This window comes from Globicephala melas, chromosome 16 (assembly GCF_963455315.2).
Source record: "Globicephala melas chromosome 16, mGloMel1.2, whole genome shotgun sequence".
NCBI classification, from domain to species: Eukaryota; Metazoa; Chordata; class Mammalia; order Artiodactyla; family Delphinidae; genus Globicephala; species Globicephala melas.
Window position 1 is genome coordinate 17199403 of NC_083329.1, and position 21410 is coordinate 17220812.

The following is a 21410-nucleotide window of genomic DNA, read 5'->3' on the forward strand; positions in this document are numbered from 1 at the left end:
GAAAGTGTTATCTTGACAAGGCACATGGTTAATACATTTTTTTCCCCCAAAGCAAAACTGGGTTAAAAATTTCAGGTCCTATGAAAGCAAAATGTTGGGAAAAAAAAAAAACAAGGAGGTAGTAGTAGGCTAGGCCCAGGTCAGTTTCAGTCAATGTTGTGGAGTGTGATTCTAGGCCACCCAGGCTCTCTGATTGGTGGCCTCCTAAAATCATCCAGGATCTAGCTCCCCTCCTCCCCCATACCAACCTATCCTCAGATTATGTCACATGCAGCAGAGCTGAGACAACAGGTTATAGAGAGTCCGCACAGCATCTGAAGAGACAGCAAAGTCTAATGATTAAGAGGACAAACTCTAAAGGAAACATTCTGGGCAATGGCTCAGTGATACTTTTGATGGCATGGTGCCCCGAAAGAAAAATCCCACCTTTTGGTGGAGGTCTATTCTGCCTACACACATAGCCACTTGTACTTGTAACACCTTTCAGGATCCTTAGAAAAACACCGTGAAACCGGTGATGTTCAAGAGGAAATAAGAACTTGCAAAAAGAAACACAGCAACGGCCTACCTGAAAACAATGAAAGAACTTGGTCCTTTAATAAGGTTCATTCTGCCCAGAGTACATAGTAGGTGCTCAATAAAAGAATAATAATGACAAGAAAAAGTACACCCTAGATTTTCAGGCCTCTATCACTCAGTCAAGCTTTTGTCTCTCCAGTGGCGGGTAAAGCTGGGAGGGAGATGACAGTTGTGCATAACTGCAAGTGTGCTGTGAGCTGACCCAATCTACTGTTAGAATGGGAGCCTCAGAAAACGAAAGGCAAAAATCGCAGAGTTGACGACAAACAGCTGATCTGAATTATCTGCTATGCCTGCCTTGAAAGATGCTACTTCCCTCTTGTTTGTGCTGCTTTCTTGGTATGGAATCTCTTAACTTTGCCTGGGTAAATCTCACCCCTCTTTCAAGGGCCACTACAAATGCTGTGTCATCCATGAAACTCATCCTGATTCCTCCAAGCTGGCAATAGTCTCCACTCCAAACTGTGCATGAAGTTTCTGATCACCATCCATTTGAGGTGGTGCTTCTTCTGCAAGAAGAGTCATTGGCAAGAGTCATCCTCCATCCTTATATACCCAGCAAAGTTCCTTGCACGTATTTGTGGAGTGAATTACCATTTTCCTAATAAATGCTTCCAGGATAGGAGCATTAATAGGGGAAGCTGGTTCCTGTTGGTAAGTCATTGTTATTGTTGGAGAGTAGACTTTCTCCCAGGAGGGACAGAGAAGGGAAATAGGGAGTACGGAAATGTAAGGATGCCTGGCCTACAGGAGATGGGCTTGTATGAGTCTGTCATGATATGAAGCACAGGCAGACACGCCTCGTTTTCCAGATGTATCAGTAGACTCCATCAATGAACATAGATGCCACGGCTGACCCTGCCAGGCAGTATTTGGAACGACCCCCTAAATCCAGCCTCACTATGTTACTTAGAGGGACACTTAAACCTCAAAGAAGATTCATCTAAAGAAACTGGCACATGGGATTTCATTTTCCCTAAGGCTTCCATGCTTGGTGTCAGTAAGTAATCAATAATTAAACAGTAACAGTTAAAACAAGACCACCCAGGCATAACAGGCTCAAGGGTTGAGCTAGAGAAATGGTTTATATGGTCCCCTTATGTAGGGCATTTTTTTTTTTTTGCGGTACGCGGGTCTCTCACTGTTGTGGCCTCTCCCGTTGCGGAGCACAGGGTCCGGACGCGCAGGCTCAGCGGCCATGGCTCACGGGCCCAGCCGCTCCGCGGCATGTGGGATCCTCCCGGACTGGGGCACGAACCCGCGTCCCCCGCATCGGCAGGCGGACTCTCAACTACTGCGCCACCAGGGAAGCCCATGTAGGGCAATTTTAAAGATCACCCACAGTTTCCGGTTTAAAATGGCGCCTGCTTGATGGCTCCTGATGCTGCATCTATCAAAGTGACCATTAAATTGGAATGAAAAAATAAAAGATGACGATAGTTTACGACACCAAATTGCCAGAACCTGGAAGGATTTTCTACGGCTACAAAAAATGAATTGGGCAGAGAAATGTAAAGCAGTAGCCCACCTCTCACAGAGTCTGCTACTAGGTAGATGTGAGTTCTGTTACAACTAGAAACCAGGTATCTGTCTCTCTTATGAGTGGATGCTGCCACTTAGGAGGCATGTGGACTGCTGTAGTCATTCCTCCTTTTCCACACTCCTCATCTTATTTCTTTTCTATAGCCCATAAGAAATGACAGTTCCCAGGAAAACAATAAATCAATACTGGGTAGTGATAGGCAAGGAAGGTATGGTGAATCCCGGGAAGTGTGGCCTTCATAAGTAAAGTGTGTTTGCATGCAGTGGTGGAAGGTGTTTGCATGTGAAGGAGATGACAGTTGTACACACAAGGGTTGGACATTTTTCGTGCCAGAGTCAAGGAGTGGGGGAAGGAAGAAGCCCCATTTCCTTCCCATGAAGACAGTCTGGAGACAGAGGGCTATCTCTCGACAGAGTTGATCATATAAAGTTGCCATCCATTTGCAGATCCAAGAAGAGGTTTTAAAAACTAACCAAACCAAATAAAAATGCAAAACAATATGAAGACAGTGGCAAAAAAGATCCTATAGAACAAAGAAAAGGAAATGACATCCTAAAGCTTCAGAGGAAGAACGCAATTCTGAAAATTATGTGATAAAGAAACCTATACATGTTTTTGAAGTTTGTTTGGCATTTTCAATAAAAACAGTAAGAGAGAATAGCCTTTATCAAGTGAAGGGCAGAAAACTGTAAAGTGAAACCTGTGATATTTAAAAAAGATAAAAGGGTAAAAGATGAAGTGATGGGTGAGATAAAGAAGAGATTTCATAGAACCAGCAGTGGAATTAATATTTACAGAGAAAAATACTGGAATGAAATATGCTACCTTTCACCAGTGTGATTTTGGTGCTACCTTTCGTCAGTGTGATTATGGATTACTTTCTTCCTGTTTCTTTTTTTTGCGGTACGCGGGCCTCTCACTGTTGTGGCCTCTCCCATTGCGGAGCACAGGCTCCGGACGCGCAGGCTCAGTGGCCATGGCTCATGGGCCCAGCCGCTCCGCGGCATGTGGGATCTTCCCAGACCAGGGCACGAACCCGTGTACCCTGCATCGGCAGGCGGACTCTCAACCACTGCGCCACCAGGGAAGCCCTCTTCCTGTTTCTTGATACTTGTTTCTCTTCTTTCTTTCTTCTTTTTCTTTACAAAATAAGAGGTTTGTTAAAACTTTCATTAAATTTTTAACTAGGAAAAATATAATCATGAAGATGTGGAAATTGAGAAATACATTTAAGATACAATATTAAGTGAGAAGAGCAATATACATGGATCATGACGGAAAGACTAGAGGGAAATACTTGTATCAACAGAGTAGCTTGTTTCTAGGAAGAGGGATTAAAAACAATTTTTTTCTTTTAAAGTTTTTCTTTAATATTTCTATTTTATGTTTTATAGCAAAAGTTGATTTGAAAAGAATGACCCCCAAATAAAATGTTAGTCATATCCTCAATGTGGTGGCATTACAGAAAAAAAAAAAATCTTTCTGATGCCAGCAAGTACTTTCAATGCACAGTTTCCCAAAGACTATTTAGGTTCATTTTCATGTTCCAACCAATTACTATTACTACAATTTAGGCTAAGTCCCTGGAGGGCAGGGCCTTTTTCTCTCTTATACTCTATGCCTAGCACTTAGCCTAGTGTTTAGAAAATTGCAAGTGCTCATGAAATATATGGTGAATGAACAAATGAATAACAGAAGGAAAGACTACTCCATCTTATATAGGTACAGCCATGGGTAAAAAGATTATTTGCATTCATTCAGTTTTTATGGCATCTCCAATGTTAAAAACTGCAAGGATGCTTTGCTTCCAGAATTCTCATCATTCATCATAGATTACATGCTCCATGGAAATCCAGTTGGAGCCAAAACCTGGTACCATATTTTTATTTCTCTTTTTCCATTTCAAAAGAAAAAGCTGTAGTTAATTCTAATTTTCCTGCGGGCAGAGGGAAAGGGAACTTTTTATGTGTGTGAAAGAATGGCACACCCCCAGCCACCTGAGGACAGTTCCTCCCAGGAACACCTGTTTGCTCCAATTGAAGCTTGTCCAAATGGAGTCCTGGGGATCAGGAGCTTGCTCTTCAAATGTCCCACCGTTCTACAATATTTATTCCCCACCTGTCTGATGGCCATGATAGCTTGGGAATGCTCCAGCCAGGGAAAGCTGTTTCTTGGCCCTGACATGGCAAAGCTAACAGCAGCTAATGTTCACCTAGAATCTGGTCTGAATCCAGTTGCCCCAGAGTTAAAAAAAAAATGCCTCTTTTTTCCTTTTCAGTCTACCAGCCTCAGCAAAAATTCTTAAGGAGGGGGAGGTAAATAATTTTTCGTCCTCAGACCAATATGCTGCAAAAGTCAGTTATACCTTTCACTCTGCCTCTTAAATCTGATTTCTGGGTTTTGCACTCCTAGTCGTATTAAATAGTTGCCCAATACTAAAAATGAGGATTGGTAAATTAATTTCTCCAGCATGAGAATTATCAAAATCCAGGAGGTAAAAATGCAATAAAAACGATCTTAAACACATAATTTAACATGCAATTCCGGGAAGGAAAAAGATGCCCACATTAAACTCCAACTGTAATAGTGAAATAATGTTTTATTTAAAAATTCTAGCCGTAAGAAAACTGTACATTTGAAAAGCTTACATAAAGCCTTATAAAATAGGAGACCTTTTATCTCCTCTAGATCCATGAGCCAGAAAATACTTTATCTATGCAATTTCAAGGCACATAAAAACCCCAGTGAATAAATAAAATGTTCTTGTTTTCTTTATACAGAAGCTTTAAAAATTATCCATATAAATAGCTTGGCCTTGAACAGATTAAAAGACCTAAAGGCTATGGCTTCAGATCACTTATACAGAACAGAAAATGAATGCTTTTCTTTATTGGCTGGGCAAGTTTGCTACTAACTAAACCTCTATAAACACATTTGATGACAAAGATTTAACTGGAATATACGAAAAAATTCAGTGTTTTAAAGTGATACACTTATCAACTAATTAACGTGCCACAATACAATAGTTCACGTACTTTGCCAACATTCTTTGCGTCTATTCACGAATCGCACATATAGAAGGTATAGTTAATATGCAGTATAATTTCAAAGACTATAAAATTTTATAAATACATAATTTTAGTCAAGGGTATGAAAGTTCTCAGTATCTTTCTAAAATTGGGGTAAATAAAATGTGTGAAAAGGTTTTTCATATTTGTTTATAATTAGAACTACTGAGGTGACTTCAAGCCTTTCTTACTTATTTGAAGAAAATCTTAAACTCCACTGCAATTAAAAAAAAATTATCAAGAAGACTTTGGATCATATTTACTTTATAAGCAGATGCAGTTACAAGTTGTTAACTTCCTATATACCCTCAACACAGTTGTGGCCAAACAGACCTTCTAACACATCCTCCTGCCCCCAATTCAAATTCTGCTGCTGGAAGTTATTACCTTGAGGCTGCCATAAAAAGGGAAGCGGCGTTACCCCACGTGTGGCTTAAGAATCAGGCAGTAACTTTTAGGCCAGGTACCTGCCTTCTCCTCTATAAAGTCTTACCTGACCGTGGGCCCCAGGGATTTCTTCTTCTTGTCCCCCACTTACCATTTTATCTCTCACTGACTGTACAGCACAAGTTACTATGTATTGTTGTTTCTTAAAAATATTAAGGTACCTAGGAGTAAAGTTTTGAGTTTGTTGAATCTCTGATGACTAACGGATTCCCTTTGACACAGTAAACATTAAATATTTGCTGTTGAAGAAGATGCTGCTGAGGATATTGCTGTTAAGAGGCTGCTAAAAACATGGTTTCTGAGGCTAATACCAGGGTATTGGTCCAACTTTGCTCCATCTTGGTGGAATGACCTTGGGCAAGACTCAACTTTTGTAGGTCTCAATTATCTATAACATAAGGATAATAATGACGATACCAAATCACAGACTTCTTATGAAGGTTACATTAAATGAAATAATATATGTGAATGTGCCTTACAAACTATAAGGCCCTTATATATATTTTACTTGTTCTGACTGTCTCTAAGGACTTAATTTTGATAAATGATCTGATTTCCCAAAGAAAGCATCCCTGAAAAGTTTCTTGTAAAACTTTGCAGAAAATTCAAAATAAGTGTTTCTTGTAGACCAATACATTTCAAATAAGCCAGAATATCAAAGTAATTAAGTGGTTTTTAGCTAAGACATGGTACACAGTTTTGTGACAATATCTCGTTTCTCAACTTTTTTGGAGTTGGTTGTGGACTATTTAGAAAATTTTATGGAAAATTCTCAGAATGATGCATATACACACATACACATATATTTTCAGGAAACTCCAGTGGTTCAGAGACTCTGTGAAACCCACCCCAGGATAGGGATCACTGCCTTACGCCCTGAGACAGAGAGCATGGTTTTATGAAAGTCCTTGGGGACCTGATTCAGACACCTTTGACTGATTTGAGAATTGAAAAGCTGATAGGTTTCTTTTTTTTCATCATGAAATCATTAAGATATCAGAAGATGGACAGTGGCTTTTTCCTATGTAATCTATAATTGTATAAGAAACTATGCTGTTCTTTCATAATTCTAAGCCTCTTCAATGCTCTTTTAAAATTTTTCATAAAATTTACCACTGTTGCATTTTTTCCATTGATATTCATACTTCAGTTCCAAAGTTCTTCACATAATTTTACAAAAGAAGCCACTAACTTTTTAAATAGCAGATTGAGGTTAAAAAAAGAAAACGCCTCCTGTCATTTCAGCTACTACCTTGTCAAAAAATGTTAGAGATAATTAAAAAAAAAGAAAAGAAAACAACCTCAATTACTACTAGTAAGTGGCCAACTTTTGCAGTTTAAGAAATATTTTAATTACATTTCTGGATATTGAACATCTTTCTTTATAAACAGTGTTTTCTTTCTTTTTTGTTTCCATGAATGCAAAGAATTCTTTCTTAATACCTAGATGACAAAAATCTCAAGATGTACACAGTTGTTTCTTATTATGGCTTCCCTGGAAAACATTTCTGGGAAAGCACAATTCCCAGCCACTTACTTTGTTTACAACAGACAAAACTGCTTGTGTGGTATAAATAGGAGTCTGTCCTTAAATGCTGCTGAAAAATAAAATACAGCCATGAAAGGGGAGCTATTTCCTGCCCCCAACGTGGCTTAAAAAAAAACTTAGCTACTTTAGGGACAGCACCAAAGCATAAATAATAATTACCAATTGCCACACAATAAAAGACTAATTTTACAAAAAAAAAAAAAAAAAAGAAAAGAAAAAGAAAGAAAGAAAAAAGTGGCTACATATTCCAGAGATGCCCTCAGAATTTTCAGCATTAGAAGGTCTTCTTATTCTGCAAGATTATGAAACCCCTTTTTGTCCTCCTGCATTTGCGATGTATATCTATAACTCATTCTTGTTTGTGCAGATAAGCCTTGCCTTGTCTCCCTAACTGCACTTTCAAAAGAAGATTCACAGTTGTTTGACTTTTGATCTAGGGAGCAGCTAGCTCGACCACCTGCACTGTGCACGAGCTGTTACTGAGCTCGCTTTGTCCCATCTTATAACACAGTGAGCCTTTTAAAATTGATGTGTGAATACACTAATTTACAATGTGAGCGTTCAAACAAAAAAAATATGGCGGCGGCGGCGGCGGCGGTGGTAGTGGCGGCGGCAGTGGCAGCAGAAGAGGAAGGGGGAGACTGGTGAAGCGGAGAGCCTGGACACTTGCTTTATAAAGTTCAGATACCGTTCACTGCCTCTGGTATTTAATGAAACAGATGGCCAAAGGCCTCCCTCAGCTTACCATGGAGCAGACAGTGGTGTAACGGTGTGAGGGCATGGAACTGTAAAATGTTGTTTGGTGATGGTATATGTTAATAAATAGCCCTTTACAAGGGGGGTCGAGGGCTCCATTACTTGTTTATAAGGAAGGCCTAGGGCTCCCTGCTTCCAGTTAAGAGCTCACGTCTGCATTCAAAGGAAGTGTTGATGGTGAAGGTGACGCGCACCCTTCATATTCTACATTGTGTTAAAGGATGGCATGTTTCCTGGGGAAAAAAGGGAAAATCATAAAAGAAAGGTAATTTGCGAATTAGCTCAAACTGTGGCTCACAACCAAGGAAAATATAAGATGTTTTTCCATTGTGATTAAATAATGGACAGAAATAGTCTGTTATTGTTAAGTTACTTATTTTATCTTTGAAAGAACCTGTTTACATTGCAGTCAAGGGGTTTCAACTAAATTACATCCAAGAACCTAGACAGCAACTTTGAAACTATTCTTAGCCATTCTTCCAAAGACCATTCATTGACCAGGCCCAGGTCGGGGGAGCGTGGCCCTGTGCTAAATTCAACGAGGCTCCTGACCGCCAGCGGCTTACATTCCAGACCTGAGGACCCCTACGACAACTGGTCACACGGAAACTCCTCATTCCCCTCCAGGCAGGGATCTGACATGAGAACTGTCACCCCCTCCCAGTAACCGGTCTATCAAGGCCTGTCTCAGCAGCATGAAAGGCTATGCTTGACCTCAACTAAAGGTTACTTTCATTTTATCTAACACCGTGGGCCCTCTGACTGTGTCTCCTGCTTTGCTTTCAGGTAGGACATTTTCCACCTGTCTGGATATCTGCACAGGCATTTGTTGACAGTCCATGCTTTGGGGGGAGGAAAGTGATTCCTGGCTTTGTTTTCTCTTTTACTTGGATATCCTCCCCTATTTATTTCAGCTGGTTGCACAATATTGTGGGGAACCATATAAAGTCCCTTGGGGGATGAGGGAGGGGATAAAAAAGATCTAGAAGAAAATAAAGACTTGGTCATTAATAACTAACTACAATGTACACAGTGCAAAGCAGAAGATGTTAGAGTCTTGTGAGAAACACAAACTACCCTGAAGGATCAGAGCAAAGACAGTTTGTTTCTGGCTGGTAGACTGATGAAGGCTTGATGAAGAGAGGGGTAGTTCACCTGAGAGCCAGAGTAGAGATAAAAGTTCACCTGAAACATTCTTACGATAACATCTGTTGTTTTTGCCCACCCAGGATTTAGTCCCCTTTTTAGTAAAAGCCCTGGATTTTTCTGAGGTAACTGCTCTCAGTCCGTGTGTCCATCTGCTACATGAGGTTCCAGGTCTAAAACATGAGATCACAGATTAATGGGGACCGATCCAAAATAGTGGGATGTAGTAAGGGTTTGTTCATTGCTTTCAAGAACCATCCAGAATGGTTGTCTGACTCTCTGTGAGGCTACTGATTCTCTATAGAAGAAGGGTGACAGTCCAGCACGGTAGGAAAAACAGTCTCTGGAGGCAGACCGCTTCTACAGAGCTGGATAATATTTAACAGAAGTTCCTTATTTCTTAAAATGGGAGTAATGGTATCTGCCTTACAGAGATGTCATGAAGATGAAACAAGATAATGTATGCCAAGTGTCTAAAACAGTGACTGCTACCTAGGAGGTATCGGTGAGTGCATGCGTAGCAGTGGTTTTTGTTATTAGAAGATAGAGTGTGGTGTAGAATAACGGCTCCTAAAATTCTGAATTTCCCAGACCAGTAAACTGTGGGGAGAGGGGGGAAGGTGGGAAAACTGATTGCTAATGTTTAGTCCTTCCAAGGATTTCCTTTTCCATTTGCTGTAACAATCAACTATTTTAAGGAAATTGTTGACTATCACAATTATTTTACAGAAGAAATGGAATCATGACAAAGAGAGCAGATAACAGTAACAATTGGCATAATGAAAACTCACTAGTTTGTTTTAACTCTTCTCATTTCACCACTAGTTAGTGAAAACTGACTCTGAGAACCTTTGGTGTAGTGCATTCAAAAGAGATAGCTAGGGCTTCCCTGGTGGCGCAGTGGTTGGGAATCCGCCTGCCAATGCAGGGGACATGGGTTCGAGCCCTGGTCCAGAAAGATCCCACATGCCGCGGAGCAACAAAGCCCGTGCACCACAAATGCTGAGCTGACGCTTTAGAGCCCATGAGCCACAACTACTAAGCCTGCGTGCCACAACTGCTGAAGCCCACGTGCCTGGAGCCCATGCTCTGCAACAAGAGAAGTCACCGCAGTGAGAGGCCCGCGCACTGCAACAAAGAGTAGCCCCCACTCATCAAAACTAGAGAAAGCCTGTGCACAGCAATGAAGACCCAACGCAGACAAAAATAAATAAATTAAATAAATTAAAGAAGACTGGTTCAAGATGGTGGAGTAGAAGGACGTGCTCTCATTCCGTCTTCCAAGAGCACTGAAATCACAACTAACTGCTGAACAATCATTGACAGGAAGACACTGGAGCTCACCAAAAAAGATACCCCACATCCAAGGACAAAGGAGAAGCCACAATGAGACAGTAGGAGGGGCACAATCACAATAAAATCAAATCCCATAACTGCTGGGTGGGTGACTCACAAACTGGAGAACACTTATAACACAGAAGCCCACCCACTGGAGTGAAGGTTCTGAGCCCCACGTCAGGCTTCCCAACCTGTGGGTCTGGCAATGGGAGTAGGAATTCCTAGAGAATCAGACTTTGAAGGCTAGTGGGATTTGATTGCAGGACTTCGACAGGATTGGGGGAAACAGAGACTCCACTCTTGGAGGGCACACACAAAGTAGTGTGCGCATCGGGACCCAGGGGAAGGAACAGTGACCCCACAGAGACAGAACCAGACCTACCTGCTAGTGTTGGAGGGTCTGCTGCAGAGGTGGGGGGGGTGGCTCTGTCTCACAGTGAGGACAAGGACACTGGCAGCAGAAGTTCTGGGAAGTATGCCTTGGTGTGAGCCCTCCCAGAGTCTGCCATTAGTCCCACCTAAGAGTCTGGATAGGCTCTAGTGTTGGGTCACCTCAGGCCAAACAACCAACAGGGAGGGGACCCAGCCCCACCCATCAGTAGACAAGTGGATTAAAGTTTTACTGAGCTCTGCCCACCAGAGCAACAGCCAGCTCTACCCACCACCAGGCCCTCCCATCAGGAAACTTCCACAAGCCTCTTTGATAGCCTCATCCACCAGAGGGCAGACAGCAGAAGCAAGAATAACTACAATCCTGCAGCCTGTGGAACAAAAACCACATTCACAGAAAGATAGACAAGATGAAAAGGTAGAGGGCTATGTACCAGATGAAGGAACAAGATAAAACCCCAGGAAAAACAATTAAATGAAGTGGAGATAGGCAACCTTCCAGAAAAAGAATTCAGAATAATGATGGTGAAGATGACCCAGGACCTCGGAAAAAGAATGGAGGCAAAGATTGAGAAGATGCAAGAAATGTTCAACAAAGATCTAGAAGAATTAAAGAACAAACAAACAGAGATGAACAATACAATAACTGAAATGAAAAACACACTAGAAGGAATCAATAGCAGAATAACTGAGGCAGAAGAACGGATAAGTGACCTGGAAGACAGAATGGTGGAATTCACTGCCACCGAACAGAATAAAGAAAAAAGAATGAAAAGAAATGAAGACAACCTAAGAGACTTCTGGGACAATCTTAAACGCAACAACATTCGCATTATAGGGGTCCCAGTAGGAGAAGAGAGAGAGAAAGGACCCAAGAAAATATTTCAAGAGATTATAATCGAAAACTTCCCTAATGTGGGAAAGGAAATACCCACCCAAGTCCAGGAAGTGCAGAGAGTCCCATACAGAATAAACCCAAGGAGAAACACGCTGAGACACACAGTAATCAAACTGGCAAAAATTAAAGACAAAGAAAAATTATTGAAAGCAGCAAGGGAAAAATGACATATAACATACAAGGGAACTCCCATAAGGTTAACAGCTGATTTCTCAGCAGAAACTCTACAAGCCAGAAGGGAGCGGCATAATATACTTAAAGTGATGAAAGGGAAGAAACTACAACCAAGATTACTCTACCCAGCAAGGATCTCATTCAGATTCTATGGAGAAATCAAAAGCTTTACAGACAAGCAAAAGCTAAGACAATTCAGCACCGCCAAACCAGCTCTACAACAAATGCTAAAGGAACTTCTCTAAGTGGGAAACACAAGAGAAGAAAAGGACCTACAAAAACAAACCGAGAACAATTGAGAAAATGATAATAGGAACATACATATTGATAATTACCTTTAACGTGAATGGATTAAGTGCTCCAACCAATAGACACAGCTTGCTGAATGGATACAAAAACAAGACCCATATATATGCTGTCTACAAGAGACCCACTTCAGACCTAGGGACACATACAGACTGAAAGTGAGGGGATGGAAAAAGATATTCCATGCAAATGGAAATCAAAAGAAAGCTGGGGTAGCAATACTCATATCAGATAAAATAGACTTTAAAATAAAGAATGTTACAAGAGACAAGGAAGGACACCACATAATGATCAAGGGATCAATCCAAGAAGAAAATATAACAATTATAGACATATAGACATCCAACATAGGAGCACCTCAATACATAAGGCAACTGCTAACAGCTATAAAAGAGAAAATCGACAGTAACACAATAATAGTGGGGGATTTTAACACCTCACTTACAGCAATGGACAGATCATCCAAACAGAAAATTAATAAGGAAACACAAGCTTTAAATGACACAATAAACCAGATAGATTTAATTGATATTTATAGGACATTCCATCCAAAAACAGCAGATTACACTTTCTTCTCAAGTGTGCACGGAACATTCTCCAGGATAGATCTCATCTTGGGTCACAAATCAAGTCTCAGTAAATTTAAGAAAATTGAAATCATACGAAGCATCTTTTCTGACCACAACACTATGAGATTAGAAATCAATTACAGGGAAAAAAAAATAACACAAACACATGAAGGCTAAACAATACGTTACTAAATAACCAAGAGATCACTGAAGAAATCAAAGAGGAAATCAAAAAATACCTAGAGACAAATGAAAACGAAAACACGACAATCCAAAACCTATGGGATGTGGCAAAAGCAGTTCTAAGAGGGAAGTTTATAGCTATACAAGCCTACCTCAAGAAACAAGAAAAATCTCAAACAATCTAACCTTACACCTAAAGGAACTGGAGAAAGAACAAACAAAACCCAAAGTTAGCAGAAGGAAAGAAATCATAAAGATCAGAGCAGAAATAAATGAAATAGAAACAAAGAAAACAATAGCAAAGATCAATAAAACTAAAAGCTGGTTCTTTGAGAAGATAAACAAAATTGATAAACCATTAGCCAGACTCATCAAGAAAAAGAGGGAGAGGACTCAAATCAATAAAATTAGAAATGAAAAAGAAGTTACAACAGACACCGAAAAAATACAAAGCATCCTGAGACTACTACAAGCAACTCTGCCAATAAAATGGACAACCTGGAAGAAATGGACAAATTCTTAGATAAGTATAATCTTCCAAGACTGAACCAGGAAGAAACAGAAAATACAAACAGACCAATCATAAGTAACGAAACTGAAACTGTGATTAAAAATCTTCCAACAGGGCTTCCCTGGTGGCATAGTGGTTGAGAGTTCGCCTGCTGATGCAGGGGACACGGGTTCGTGCCTCGGTCCGGGAAGATCCCACATGCCGCGGAGTGGCTAGGCCCGTGAGCCATGGCCACTGAGCCTGCGCATCCGGAGCCTGTGCTCCACAACGGGAGAGGCCACAACAGTGAGAGGACCGCGTACCGAAAAATAAAAAAATAAAAAAATAAAAAATAAAAAATCTTCCAACAAACAAAAGTCCAGGACCAGATGGCTTCACAGGTGAATTCTATCAAACATTTAGAGAAGAGCTAACACCCATCCTTCTCACACTCTTCCAAAAAATTGCAGAGGAAGGAACACTCCCAAACTCATGCTATGAGGTCACCATCACCCTGATACCAAAACCAGAAAAAGATACTACAAAAAAAGAAAATTACAGACCAATATCACTGATGAATAGAGATGCAAAAATCCTCAACAAAATACTAGCAAACAGAATCCAACAACACATTAAAAGGATCACACACCATGATCAGGTGGGATTTATCCCAGGGATGCAAGGATTCTTCAATATACGCAAATCAATCAATGTGATACACCATATTAACAAACTGAAGAAGAAAAACCATATGATCGTCTCAATAGATGGAGAAAAAGCCTTAAACAAAATTCAACACTCATTTATGATAAAAACTCTCCAGAAAGTGGGCATAGAGGGAACCTAGCTCAACATAATAAAGGCCATATATGACAAACCCACAGCAAACATCATTCTCAATGGTGAAAAACTGAAAGCATTTCCTCTAAGATCAGGAAAAAGACAAGGATGTCCACTCTCACCACTATTATTCAACATAGTTTTGGAAGTCCCAGCCACAGAAATCAGAGAAGTAAAAGAAATAAAAGGAATACAAATTGGAAAAGAAGAAGTAAAACTGTCTAGAGCTAATCAGAAAACTACTAGAGTTAATCAATGAATTTGGTAAAGTTGCAGAATACAAAATTAATGCACAGAAATCTCTGGCATTCCTATACACTAATGATGAAAAATCTGAAAGATAAATTAAGGAAACACTCCCATTTACCATTGTAACAAAAAGAATAAAATACCTAGGAATAAACCTACCTAGGGAGACAAAAGACCTGTATGCAGAAAACTATAAGACACTGGTGAAAGAAATTAAAGATGACACCAACAGATGGAGAGATATACCATGTTCTTAGATTGGAAGAATCAATATTGTGAAAATGACTATACTACCCAAAGCAATCTACAGATTCAATGCAATCCCTATCAAATTACCAATGGCATTTTTTACGGAATTAGAACAAAAAGTCTTAAAGTTTGTATGGAAACACAAAAGACCCCGAATAGCCAAAGTGGTCTTGAGGGAAAAAAACGGAGCTGGAGGAGTCAGACTCCCTGACTTCAGACTATACTACAAAGCTACAATAATCAAGACAATATGGTACTGGCACAAAAACAGAAATATAGATCAATGCAACAAGATAGAAAGCCTAGAGATAAACCCACACACCTATGGTCAACTAATCTATGACAAAGGAGGTAAGGATATACAATGCAGAAAAGACAGCCTCTTCAATAAGTGGTGCTGGGAAAACTGGACAGCTACATGTACAAGAATGAAATTAGAACACTCCCTAACACCATACACAAAAATAAACTCAAAATGGATTAAAGACTTAAATGTAAGTCTGGACACTATAAAACTCTTAGAGGAAAACTTAGGAAGAACACTCTTTGACATAAATCACAGTAAGATCTTTTTTGATCCACCTCCTAGAGTAATGGAAATAAAAACAAAAATAAACAAATGGGACCTAATGAAACTTATAGCTTTTGCACAGCAAAGGAAACCATAAACAAGATGAAAAGACAATCCTCAAAATGGGAGAAAATATTTGCAAAGGAATCAATGGACAAAGGATTAATCTCCAAAATATGTAAACAGCTCATGTAGCTCAATATTAAAAAAAAAACAACCCAATCCAAAAATGGGCAGAAGACCTACATAGACATTTCTCCAAAGAAGACATACAGATGGCCAAGAAGCACATGAAAAGCTGCTCAACATCACTATTATTAGAGAAATGCAAATCAAAACTGCAATGAGGTATCACCTCACACCAGTTGGAATGGGCATCATCAGAAAATCTACAAACAACAAATGCTGGAGAGGGTGTGGAGAAGAGGGAACCCTCTTGCACTGTTGGTGGGAATGTAAATTGATACAGCCACTATGGAGAACAGTATGGAGGTTCCTTAAACAACTAAAAATAGAATTACCATATGACCCAGCAATCCCACTACTGGGCATATACCCAGAGAAAGCCATAATTCAAAAAGACACATGCACCCCAATGTTCATTGCAGCTCTATTTACAATAGCCAGGTCATGGAAGCAACATAAATGCCCATCGACAGACGAATGGATAAAGAGATGGTACATATATACAATGGAATATTACTCAGCCATAAAAAGGAACGAAATTGGGTCATTTGTAGAGACGTGGATGGATCTAGAGACTGTCATACAGAGTGAAGTAAGTCAGAAAGAGAAAAACAAATATCATATATTAACGCATATATGTGGAATCTATAAAATGGTACAGATGAACTGGTTTGCAGGGCAGAAATTGAGACACAGATGTAGAGAATGAACATATGGACACCATGCGGGGAAAGCAGGGGGGTGGTGGTCGTGGTGGGATGAGTTGGGAGATTGGGATTGACATGTATACACTGGTGTGTATAAAATGGATGACCAATAAGAACCTGCCATATAAAAAAAATAAAATTAAAAAAAAAAAGAGACAGCTAAGTTCATAGTCTAATTCTGTACATTTCTATGTATATGACTATTGATAGTTTACTTCACTAAGCATTGTTATTCTCACCTGTAAAATGGGGACACGATGCTTCCTTCACAGGGCTCTTAAGGATCAGATCTGATGTGTGTGAAGTACGGTTAGGGTTAGACACACACCTAAGGCAGCTGGTAGAGTTATCACTGATAGATAACTTTAGATGCTGTATTCGAATGTCTAACACAATACCAAAACTCTATGTTTAAAGCTATAAGAATGTTATTAAAAAGAAACATATATAAAGAAATCCAAAGTTGTTCTTTCATTTGGTAAAAACATCACCCATGTCAGCCTTGAAGGGGTCATAGGATGAAAGCAATGAGTCAAGTGTATGGTAATAAATTTACTCACACAATAAGGACCAAGGTTTTTAAAAAATAATTTTCTCTTTGTAGCATTATTCTAAGCTTAGAACCTAAATCTGTTAAGTGTAAAGGATCTGCAACAAACTGAATCATTTTGTTCTGAAAGAATAAGCACTTGATTAAAAACTGAAGAATATCTTAGAGGTTAAGATTTTGCTGTACTAATTTCAAGTCAGGGCCCACCCATGTTCACAGCTAGTAAAAACAGGCCAAGAAAGAGAAACGACATAAAGAGAGAAAAGCAAAAACCAGAAAAAAAGTGAAAAATATAAATGTAAGACACTTTGCAGTGAATAAAAATTGAGAGTAAATTCTCAAGGACATTTTTCTCACAAGTCTTGAAAACTCTCTACTGCTGAATTTTCAGACATCATAATAAGAACAATTAAAATATAACAAAATGTTTCCTGGGCAAATAGCGGGGGCGGGGATGAATTTTTAAAGAAGATTAAAAGTCACAGCATATTTCTTTAAGAATAAGTTTGTTTAATAAAAAAATTACATATCTATTGCTTATAGAAATTGCATTGGTATTTCTGATATATTTACCCTTAGGAATCATTCTGACAGTACATTTAAGTTTTCCAGATGTTTTTACCTGTCTTCCTACCAAAGCAACAAAACCATGTTTAAAATGTAAAATGTGATAACAATGATAGGTGGCAGTTATTCCCCAGATGGGCTCAGAAGTAGCTCTAACAAAAATACATGTATTAAGTAGTAAGAGGATTAAGTTATTCCAGTTATAAAATAAATAAGCCATGTGGATATAATATACAGCATGGAGAATATAGTCAATAATATTATAATAATTTTGTCTGGTGACAGATGGTAACTATATTTGTGGTAATCATTCTGTAATGTATAAAAATATCGAGTCACTATGTAGTACACCTGAAACTAATATAATAAATCAATTATATTGCAATTAAAAAATGTATAAATAGTGATAGCTGCATCAACTTCATTTAATCCCATCTGTTTTGTTTATATTATAGATTAGTTACAAAACACCTCTCAACAGCTACCTATTTAAGAAAGTTACTACATACATGATGGAAGGATAAGCAGAATTCACTTTTTCAAGGAAACATTCTGCTATTGTGTGTGTAATTCTGCTATTCTGTATTGTGTGTGTGTGTGTGTGTGTAAATACTAATACTAGTAGCAAATATTGGTAGTGTGCACGAGAGAGAAAATTGTTTGATATTAAGATAATCATACAGAAAAGGTGTTTTAAAAAATGTTACATATGAAAAAAAAAAAAAATGTTACATATGTCATTTCCTTTCATAAGCCTTTTGCCAGCATATACATGTGGTCAATGGGTCAACATAAACTTGTAACATGTCCTCCAAATTTATGTCAACAGAGATTTCAAATTATAACTGTTACATTTCTAAGGAATCCTTTAGATACTTTTAGAAACAAACATACAATTACTGATAAATTATTCACTCTTCAGAGGCAAAAAGAAAATAGAATCATGATGTCCTTTGTTTGCTGACTGAAAATCTTGAAAACTTCTGTTTTCATTTTCACTTCCTGCTGGTACTGTTTGATCTAATAAGACCTCCCAGTCAAATGTATAGGAAAAAATATACACACCAACATGCACGTACAGGCAAATATATATGGAGAGCAACACTGAAGCCTCTCAGTGCTACCTGAGGCACTTTAAAGACAACCAATTAATGACAGTCTAATTTTGTGGAAGTCAACGAAAAATCCTTTTTTTTGACCCCCGTCATTGCATGAATGGTCATTTGTTTCACAATAATTTTCATTATTATCTGAATACCACTTTATTTAAAACTCTGTCTACAGAGTCAGTAAATGAACAGTTTGTCCCCAGGTAGCTCTTCATCTTATGTCAAGACAGAATAAAAATTACTTTTCAGGAGATCAGCTATATCTGCATTCTGATGTCAAGTTTTACTAATATAATTTTGAACGGACTGGTTTTTTCCTTTGTTTTCTTTCTTTTGGTGATATAGTACAGTTACATGAAGAACATTTATTTAGGTTGAATCAGCTGCTCTCTCACTAGATATGTCTCAGTATTCTCTGCATAGTTTAGTTTCTTTCAAAACTTATGATTCCGTAAGTTATCCTCTATTTCTCTATTGTTTTCAAACTTATTGGTTGTATAGCTACTGAAATCATATTTTCTATTGGTTCTTTGTTTTCCTGGCACCCTTTTTAATGATCAGTAAGGATTAACTGGACTTGCAGAATCTTCCATAGCTTCCTTGAAAATGAGATACTTTTAGGAATTCCTACGCCACTTTATATGCACATATTCTCTACTAGACTGAAGTACTCTGAAGGCAAGGATCCAAACTGATTTCATTTGAGGAGCCCCAAGTCCTTGTATTCAGTATATTTACTGAATATTTACTGAGGAAGTGAGTAAGGAGAAAAAAAGAAAAGAAGGAAGGAAGGAAGGAAGGAAGGAAGGAAGGAAGGAAGGAAAGAAAGAAGGAAGAAAGGAAGGAAGGAAGGAAGGAAAGAAAGAAGGAGGGAAGGAAGGAGGGAAGGAAGGAAGGAAAATTTTTTTTTTTACCCCATTTGAAGTTAATAAAAGATTAAAAAGCACAAATGGTAGTGGCTGCCACTTACTCATTTTTATTTTCCTATCTACCTTTGGTCACTCTTAGAAAATGGTAGTGGCTGCCACTTACTCATTTTTATTTTCCTATCTACCTTTGGTCTCTCTTAGAAAATAGTAGTGGCTGCCACTTACTCATTTTTATTTTCCTATCTACCTTTGGTCACTCTTCGAAAATCGGGTGGATTATGTACAAACTTTGGCACTGATGGAACACTGGTTTCACCTGTCTTCACAATAGACTAATCAATATTAGCAAAATGACTCGAATGAGGGACCATGATATACCATTCCTGTTCATTTTACAAATTTAAAAACAACCTAAGTTTAAAAAATTAAAAATAATCAGCAGTCTTTCTTTTAAATAAAATAATTCCTTGGTTTGGTATATTGTAGAATACTTAACTATCTTCGGTCATAAAGAATTTATCATACGAAAATAAAGAAGTTTATGTTATATGCAGGTAAACACCTACCCTGAACAAAGAGGACATTCATTTCTTGTATGCATTTATACAGAGAGGCACACTTTTCAATATTATAACTTTTCTTAAATCAGAAGCACCTGTTGATACATGATACAGCTGTGTAATTTTGGTAAGATAACGTGACTTCTCTTTCTGAAATAAAACCCCACCAGTGCTGGAAGTGAGTGCCATCTGAATGGGAGGGATGTAACAGGAAGCAAAATCAGAGCAGTAAGTAGAAGACTTCCTATTAGAAACATAAACCCTGGTTCCACTTTCTAGAGACTGTTTTTCCAGGGAATAATAAAAAATAATGAAGTGAAGAAGTTGGTAAAATATTTTTGCCTGTTCCCAAGTCCAAAATAAATTGTATATCATGTGGGATAGTAATTAGAAACTAAACCAAAACCACCATCTACATCTGGTTCCCAAAGACTCAGGTTATAGCATTGATTAAAAGTACCTGGATACCTCGGCTGATACCAAGATCCCAGTTGTGCTTAGTGAAAAACACAGTTACCAATGTGTACAGGTGGACTTAAGAGTTTCCTTGGCTCAGACCTAGCAAAAGGTGATGTCCATCTGGGGATTTTTATTTCTGTTCATACCCTAGACAGAGCCCAAAAGGAGATGAGTCAGTGATTGACTGAGTTTGCCTACAAAGAGAACCCCAAGAAGATTTCAGCAGAGTAATTTTCTTCTGTAGGCTTATGAAACAACCCTGTTAGTATGATTTTTCTAAAGAAAGCCCAGTCAAAGGTTACAGAAGTGGTTTGTGCTTCACCCTCTCTAAATGACTTGCAAATTTATTCAAACACAATATGAGGAGAGGCGTTATTTGCTGAAATAACTGTCGGCAGTGTCCTGCACAAAAGGGTGAGGTACATCAAGCAGAAATGTGGACAGAAATACGTTGGTTTAGAAACCCATAAATCCTTATTTGAATCTGCCAACCTGAAAGCCACACAGAGCCTGGATAAACTATTTTTCCTAAATGCTACATCTGATTAAGCCATACCATTAAATGACAGCTGAACTTTAACATTAATATGATATTATTTAAATAACCACATGATTTTTTTTACACTAAAAATGATGAATGATTTCTGGACAGCTCAGCTGACATAAAGCGGGAGGACTCTTTAATGAGGTTTGACAAAATGGAGACACATGCAGAATATTCGTTACAGCTCCCATTGCAGGGGCCCTCCCAAGGAAGCAACAGAGAATTTTCCACTTTTTTTCTTTTTTATTGTTCATATGCACTGAAGCATTCCTTTCAATTGCCACTTCTCTGTGGATTTTGAATTTTTCTAGGTCATTTACATATTAGCCCTAATCTGAGAATTTGGTGGTTTATGTTTTTGAATTGGGGACTGTGGGTGTAGGAGAAGGAGGGGCATGTGGAGTGGTGTCAGCGTGGGCTGGAAGTGTCCCAGGAACTTAACCTTGCTCCTGAGTAGCCTGATAGAGGAATCACATCGCTACATTGGCGTATAGAAGACTAAGTGACCATACCT

The 21410-nt window shown here is 38.7% G+C and overlaps 1 protein-coding gene across 5 annotated transcripts in view; it reads right to left on the bottom strand.

The window, feature by feature from the left end:
• The window catches only part of VTI1A (vesicle transport through interaction with t-SNAREs 1A), a 374916-nt gene that overhangs the window by 150402 nt on the left and 203104 nt on the right, over window positions 1–21410 (bottom strand). The window lies entirely within an intron of this gene.